Source organism: Scyliorhinus canicula, chromosome 18 (assembly GCF_902713615.1).
Source record: "Scyliorhinus canicula chromosome 18, sScyCan1.1, whole genome shotgun sequence".
NCBI lineage: Eukaryota > Metazoa > Chordata > Chondrichthyes > Carcharhiniformes > Scyliorhinidae > Scyliorhinus > Scyliorhinus canicula.
The window spans coordinates 53,772,872-53,781,266 of NC_052163.1; positions in this window are offsets into that span (position 1 = coordinate 53,772,872).

Sequence of the window (8,395 nt, forward strand, 5' to 3'; positions counted from 1 at the left end):
AACAGGCAGGCAGCATATCTCTTTAGTCTCCCCTTTCTTTGAAGACATGTTGGACTCTGGTTCCAAAAAAACAGGCAGCCCTCTAACCCCTAAGGCAGGTGACCATTTTTCAAAGTGTGACGCAAGATAATGTTAGCAGCCCTCTCATCTGGGAATTGTGGTGGGGGATAGAGGTGGCACGAGAAAACAAAAGAGATTCACATTTGAGCTTGATCTGCCCTTCCTGACTATCCATGTGAATACATTTCCTAAAAGGGTCTTGGTGGGTAAAGAGAGTGTGGTGCAGCTGATATTTACCTTCCCCATCACTGGGGAAGTATTGCACACAATGTTCTAACGCTATTATGGAGTGGGTTCAAAGATCCTGTGCGTACACCATACCGATTAAATCATACAATAGTACATTCCATTACCTGCAAGTTAGAGACTTGATTCATTCATTGCATTCATTTTTGATTCATGCATTGTCCAAAATCTTTTCAAGACAAATTTATTAGTGGACTTGACAGAACTGAATTTAAATTGCTGTGTCTTTGAGATCTTGCATATTCTTGTATACCTAATACAAAGATGCGCGCACAGGGCACATCTGTTTAAATGGTATTTCTGGCTACCTTCAATTTGTATTGTGGCTTTTCAGCAGTTACCAGAATTAACCTGTGAAAATAATTTGTTAATTTAACTAAGCAGAGGTAAATATCAGAGACTGTACCTTTTTTATGTAGTTATATTGAGGAATATAAGAAATTCTAGTGTAAAACTAAACTTCCAGGGAGGTATCTTTGTGAAGTGGATCTGTCTAGAACATTGAGCTAAGTTCTAGGATAGTTACTATTTCAGATGAATTATGGAGGTCAGTCATGCAGGCAGAAGTCAGCGGGAGTAAATGTCATGTAAATTAAGCAGGCCACTTGGTATCTCTCTATTATCTTTAACTGTTTCTTTGGCTGCGATCAATTTTCTTTTAAGGCTATTAAAAGGACATGAATCTGTTTTTGGTAAACTAAACTCGCAACATGCTCTCTGTTTCTTCGAAAATTCCACAGACATCCGTGTCTTTATCTTTGATGATGATTAAAACATGATAAAATGAAATGTTGTCTAAAATCTTTTCAGGTTGTATGGGTCATCATATTTGAGCAGCATGGTCAGCAGTTTACAGTAACAGAATTATCGCAGCATTGACTGTAACAATGGTGCATGGATAATAAGGGAAATACTACAGAAATGTGATAGGTAGAACTATTCTTCTACAGTCAGCCTCGTATAGATTGAATTGCCAATTGACTGAAAATGAACAATCTGATTTGAAGATTAACATTTCAACTTTTGGATTGTAAAATGGTCAAATATATGAGAACATTTATAGAAATAAGAATTACAAATGTGCACGGTCATAAAACAATTATAGCTCATATTATATGTTGAGAATAATGGGGAAGCATTCGTTATATTGGAGTGAATCGGACAGTAACTTCCAGAGTCCGCACATACATGATTAAGTGGGAAAATCAGCAAGTTGTGATGCTGTAAGAGCGCCACACCGACAGACTTTAATGAAGAAAATGAAATTATTTTACTTGCCCACAAATTACTCACTAAACAAAACCGAAACAGCAAGGGCAGTTGCATTCAGGTGTAATTGATGCTTTTAATTGCTTAATATGTCATAATTATGGGCATGGTATTCTGGCACTGAAAATTATATTTTATAAGTGTGGAACCACATTCCTTCAGAGTTTAATTAGTATTGGCAATTTAAAATCAAATTTGTGGCCAGATCTTCTGGACGTATAACCCAAGTTGCCTGCCAGGACTACACGGAACTCCCAATGTGCTGACCTTTGGGAATTGTGCATAAAGTTTGAACTCTTGACAGGCAATTACTCTCTAGGAGTCTCAACAAATGTCTCTGACTCTGGAACTTCATAGTTGCCCATGTTACACTGAAGAATCGTAGCTAAACCATTGGATAACTACAGAACTGACCCCAGCAACCCAACTTGACCATCCAACTACTCCCAACTAGCCCTTGACCTTACTCATCCTGTCTACGGTGACCTATGTGCCCACCTGTCAAACTCTGCATCTGCCACTTACCTCACCACCTACCACCCTGCCCATTCACTCATCCATTCATGAACATTCATCCATTCAAATGTTTACTAACATAGTTACTGGAAATTAAAATTTACCATGTCGTAAAATGCAGGCAGGTCTTGTTTCTCCCTCCTCCTCCTCCTCCCCCCCCCCCCCCCCCCCTCCTCCTCCTCCTCCTCCCCCCCCCCCCCCCCCCCCCCCTCCCCCCTCCTCATCGCTACAGCACTGCGATGGAGTTCTCCGATCAATCTGTGCTCCACATTTTTGGAGAAGCCGAGCTCAGAAGACCCAGGAAAAAAAGTAGAATTTTGAGATTGCTGTTTTTCGGGAAGTCCAGGCCAAAGATTGTTTTGTTCGCTTTTTCTTTCTGCCTCTTATCTCTCTCAATTCCATCTTTCCATTCCTCTTTCTTTTTGCTTTCTGTTTATGATTTATGTGGGGACCAGAGGTGCATGCTTGCTTTTCCTGAATCTGCAGAAATCGCTTTAAAAAAACACTTAGCTTTGGAGAGATCGCCATGAGTATTTAAATTTTTTTAAAAATTGAAGCGGCCAATTATTTTTTTCCAATTGAGGGGCAATTTTAGCGTGGCCAACCCACCTACCCTGCACATCTTGGGTTGTGAGACCCACGCAGACATGGGGAGAATGTGTAAACTCCACACACCCGGGGCCAGGATCAAACCAAGGTCCTCCGTGCCGTGAGGCAGTAGTGCGAACCACCATGCCGCCCCTCGCTGTCAGTGTTTTAAGGATTGCCGGTTAGGTTCAGTCACAGTTAAAGAAATTGTACTGTCATGGCTACTCCAACCATTTCTCTTCGGAAGTTGCAGTCTGGGTTCCTTGAAAAGTGTGAGGCACTGATTTGCATATCTAAATATGCTCCTGTCTTTTTAGAACATAGAACAGTACAGCACAGAACAGGCCCTTCGGCCCTCAATGTTGTGCCGAGCCATGATCACCCTACTCAAACCCACGTATCCACCCTATACCCGTAACCCAACAACCCCCCCCCCTTAACCTTACTTTTTTTATTAGGACACTACGGGCAATTTAGCATGGCCAATCCACCTAACCCGCACATCTTTGGACTGTGGGAGGAAACCGGAGCACCCGGAGGAAACCCACGCACACAGGGGGAGGACGTGCAGACTCCACACAGACAGTGACCCAGCCGGGAATCGAACCTGGGACCCTGGAGCTGTGAAGCATTTATGCTAACCACCATGCTACCCAGCTGCCCCCATTTTTACTGAGCCCCCATTTAAAGGCTTGATATTGATTTAGCTGGACGAATGGTTGCACGGATTTCTTTGATAATGCGCTGGAGGCTTTGACGGATGAAGTGCAACTGAGAGACATGTTTAAATTCGTAGTAGCCCCTTGAGAAATATTCTTAGGAGGTAATGGGAAGATTAGCAGCAATTGCCGATGCCAGAACTGTTTCTCCTTAAACACAGATGTAGTGCAGGAAAACATTTAATGATCTCACACGAGTTGTCAAGGTGAGGGACTGCACCTTCAAATGCAACATTCTACCAACTGCACCAATACGCGAAGGCCTCATCCATTGCTCAAATGACTACACACAATCACTCACTTGTTCTTATAAATGATTGTGGTCAGCAGCTCCCCACACCGTTCCATATCTGCACACATCATGGTATGTAATGTAGCGAGAGGCTCACAGCACTTAAAGGCAACCTGAACCAGTTAAAGGGCAGGTGCGTTGTGGCTGCAAGATCTGATGAGTGTTTTCTTCAAAGGTTTAATCAGGACTGGAGCAATTGTAGCCAAGATTTCACACAACGCACTTAAGGCTTTCGGGGTGGGGGAAGGTGAGAATATGGTAAGACATACAGTATCGACTGGGGGAGCACGGGGTCCTCCAGGCATATATTCAGGAGGTGGCGAAAAAGATCAACAATATGACATGAATTGTCATAAGCATGAGTTAATCTGCCACTACTGCACAAATCACTACATTTTGATCACTTGCCTACCAGCAGGTTTTATCAAACAGTACACAGCCCTCCTGCACATCCTTTACTGCACCCTCACATACATGGCACTGTTGCCTCACTAACAGCTCATTCAAACTGGAACTTTTGCACCATGACAGCCACATCACCCAAACACGTGTGCTATTCACTGACATGCCTTTTTCTGCAGGAGAAGGTGGTGCAGAAGAGGAGGTGGTAGAAAAGAACAGTAAGAGGAAAGGTCTGCATATTTTACCATCCGTGGAGCAACCATACTGGTTATCATGGGAAGGGGCATCAATGAAATCATGGACAGAGATATATCTCGAGCAGCATATCTAATCCTCCTCCTCTCATCCCACTTCTCCCTCCGTAAGACATCGGAGCAGATTTCAGCCATTCGGCCCATCAAGTCGGCTCCACTATTCGATCATGGCTGTTATGTTTCTCATCCCCATTCTCCTGCCTACTCCCAGTAATCCCTGATCCTGCTTGGGTCTCTGTCTGTGCAGAGTCTGCACGTTCTCCCCATGCCTGCGTGGGTTTCTTCCGTGTGCTCCGGTTTCCTCCCACAAGTCACGAAAGAGGTGTTTGTTAGGTGAATTGGACATTTTGAATTCTCCCTGTATGAACCCGAACAGGTGCTGGAGCTTGGTGACTCGGGGATTTTCACGGTAACTTCATTGCAGTGTTAATGTAAGCCTACTTGTGAAAATAATAAAGATTATTATTATTAATCAAGAATATATCTGTCTGTCTTAAAGACACCCAGCGACTTGGCCTCCACAGCCTTCTGCAGCAATGAGTTCCACAGATTCACCACCGTCTGGCTGAAGAAATTCCTCCTCCTCTCTGTTTTAAAGGACTGAACCTTCAGTCTGATGCTGTGCGCACGGGTTCTAGTCTCTCCCACTAGTAGAAACATCTTCTCCACATCACTATCTGTAAGTTTAATAGAGATCCCCCCCCTCATCCTTATAAACTCCATTGAGTACAGACCCAGAGTCCTCAACCGTTCCTCATGTGACAAACTCTTCATTCCCGGGATCCTTCTTGTGAACCTCCTCTGGACCCCCTCCAAGGCCAGCACAACCTTAGAAATGGGACACAGAACAGCTCACACAATTTCAAATAGGATCTGACAGCCTTACACAGCCTCAGTAGAACATCCTTGCCCGTGTATACTAGCCCTCATCCCTCAATTTCCTCAGAGTGAGAAATTGCATAGGCTATAAACATAGAGTTTCTCCTGTCCCTTTCCAATACCCAATTCTTGGGAAGAGTTTAGTTGACATGGGCTCACTTCACCAACGGTTCTCCCACCAGTGGGAAACCACATGATTCCCGAGGGGGAAGCCCTGTCAGGCATGTAACTGGTCAGCATTGGGCCTTCACTGGGATTCAAGACCCTGGCGGCGGAATATCCGCCCTCCATGAGAGATGCCAGCTAATCAGTGGCTAGTAACCACTGGGATGGTGGCTGCTTCTGGTAATGAGAGAAAGGCTTAGGATCACTAAGGGTTCCAGCCCACAGGTGAGGGAGGGTGGGATGAGAGGATGTGGGAAGAAAGTGGAAGGGGAGTCAGGGCAAGTGCAGAGGGCTGAGTCCCTTGAATAAGGGACCTATCGAGAAGGCCTTCTGGAAACATGGAAATGCCTTCCACTCCCATGTAATCCCATGAACCACCAATAAATTCTGGTGGGCTCAGGGGATAATTGGTGTTGGTTGGCTTGGTAATGTACAAGAAGATATTGAACAAAAGAAAACCACTCTTTGATCTCAAACTCACTACTAGCGGCTAAGAGGTTGTCACTGCGAGTAGTTTCAAAGGAACGATAGAGGAGCAAACTGCACATGATGAGACACGACACAAGTACACTGGAGGTAGAAGAAGAACACAGGTGCCGGCTCACTGGAAGGCAAGGACACACACTAGAGAAGCTGCAGAAGCCTCAGAGGAGGACTTTGATGGCATAGGTTACAGAAGAGCAATGCGTGGTCCAAGATTTTTCAGATTCCTGGTAGGCTTTCCAATGCCAAGATGCATGGAGGAAATCAACATGGCGCAGGGCCTTGCACAGAGCTTCGAGGTCAACCTGTCCAAATACCATGGGCTGGATTCTCCGCAGCCCCGCCGTGAAATCGCGTTTGGCGCGGAGAATCCACTTTTACGACAGGATCGGGCCCGGCGCCGCACCCGCGATTCTCCGGTCCCCGGAGAATTGCCCACGCGCGATTTACGCAACACGGCTGGGGGGCGCCATTGCCAGAGGCCCTTCTAGCAATACTCCGGTCCCCGACCGGCTGAATTCCCGATTCTAACCACGTCTGGCTGGTCGGGACTCCCGCACGGCAACTGCGGACTCAGTCAAGACTAGAAGGCCTTCTGGAAGCATGGAAATGCCTTCCACTCCCATGTGTCTTGGGGGGGTCAAGTACCAGGGTGGGGGTGCCTTATGGGCCGCTGGGGCGGTGATCGGGCATTTGAGATGTAGCGGCGTTGGGACCTACTTTCCTTGTCCAGGTCCGCCGGCTGAGTCCGCCATCGCGTTTGGTGTGGCCTCTTGAAGCCGCCACCGTGCGCATACGCATACTCGGAACCGGACGTGCGGGGGCCAGTATTCGCAGCTGAACAGGTAGGTGAATAACTGCAAATATTTTTAAGGAATCTCCAGGTTAAAACTCCAGCATTTTTACTCTGGCGTGGGGACATAGCCCCATTTTTGGAGAATCCAGTCCCATACATGTGGAACCCACCACAATGGAGAGTCTGCTGACTGATGGCTCAGCTTCCTGTAGCATAAGCAGCTTCTAGCAAAGGTCTGAGTGCTATAGTGTAAGGTCAGGCTAAGGTCATGGCTCATGGACACCAGGGCTTCACAACAGTCCAGAAATCTGTCCTCCAACACATTAATAGCATCGCTGAGATGCCATCCTGTGAAAGTGTTGACAGTTCCATTTCGGACAAACCTGCAGCCCTCTCTCAGAGTGTTTCTGTCCCCCCCCCCCCCCCCCCCCCCCCTCCTCCCGGTCCCCCGAGACACAACCATTCCATCTGCTGTTGCCTGTTATCCAGCCAGACCAGACTGCCACAGATCACGTCAGCATAATGCAGTCTGAAGCTGGACCTCCTCGGCCTAGACTGCTCAAGGTTCAGCTTCTTTGCTAGGAAGTTTCACTGGAGGTGTGCTCAATAATGTTCCTTGTGGCATCCTGCAGTGCACATGTGTGTGGGTCCTGGACCAGAATCATGAGCAATGTCATGAGTAAATATTCCTTCTCATTCAATAAGCAGCTTTTTAATCTACCAGGTTGGTGCAAATGCAGTTGGCATAGAGGACTGCTGCACAATCATAACTACTGCCATGTTTGCAGGAATTTACTTGCATAAAGCGCTTCTTGTGTTTGCAGACAAGCTGAACATTGAATGAGCAGAATCCTTTCAGTTCAGGAAAATGGCCACGTGAGAAGTTCATAAAACAATGCACATGCAAACATTTTACCCTTCTATGGGGAGCCCGGTAATCTGAACAAACCCTCGTGATCATTCAGCCTGCTTGCCTCTGGCAAGAGGAAATGTGACAAAGTTGCTTTTCTTTGCATAGACAACCTCAGGGCCTTCCTTATATAGCAACACACTTCAGACTGTGAGATATCACTTGTATCGACAACAACAGCCTGGAAGGAGTCAGGCTCATAAAGGTTAAGAGCCAGTCCCACCTTGACAGCCAGAGGCAATGCTCTCCTTGTCCTGTTTTGAGATTGGAGATGTGGCTGCAGCAGTTCACAGATTTTAGTCATGACCTCTTGAGTGAAAGAAAAAGGTCTCAAGAAAGGTATTGTTAAAGTTGAAGGAAGAAAATTGTTTAAAAAACTCTCGGCGAATAAGATCTCTTGCAAGCCCTTCTCTTCCTCCTCCCTCTTCCAGAAGCATGCCTTTCTCTGTATGACTGCTTTATATTTAATGTCAATCCCAAAGGATCGCTGCTTGGCAGTATCAGGAAACTTACACATTGTTATCATTGAGAGCCCTGTGGACTGCACAGAACAAATTCAGAGAGCTATACAAAAGCCATCTGCATAACATAACTGAGGCCGGCCAACAGGTGTCTGTTCATTTGCTAAGACAAAAGGCCCTGCAACCTTCCTTTCAATTCTTAATGATTGAGACAGTATATAACCTTGGAGACCCAGATGAAGAATACATGTCCATTGTCAAAGACTGTGTGGAGAGATGGAAGTCATAGGACATGGATTTCTGGCTAGTGGAATCAGTAATATTGCTTTGCTGAACTGCAAAGTTTCAGTCTGCT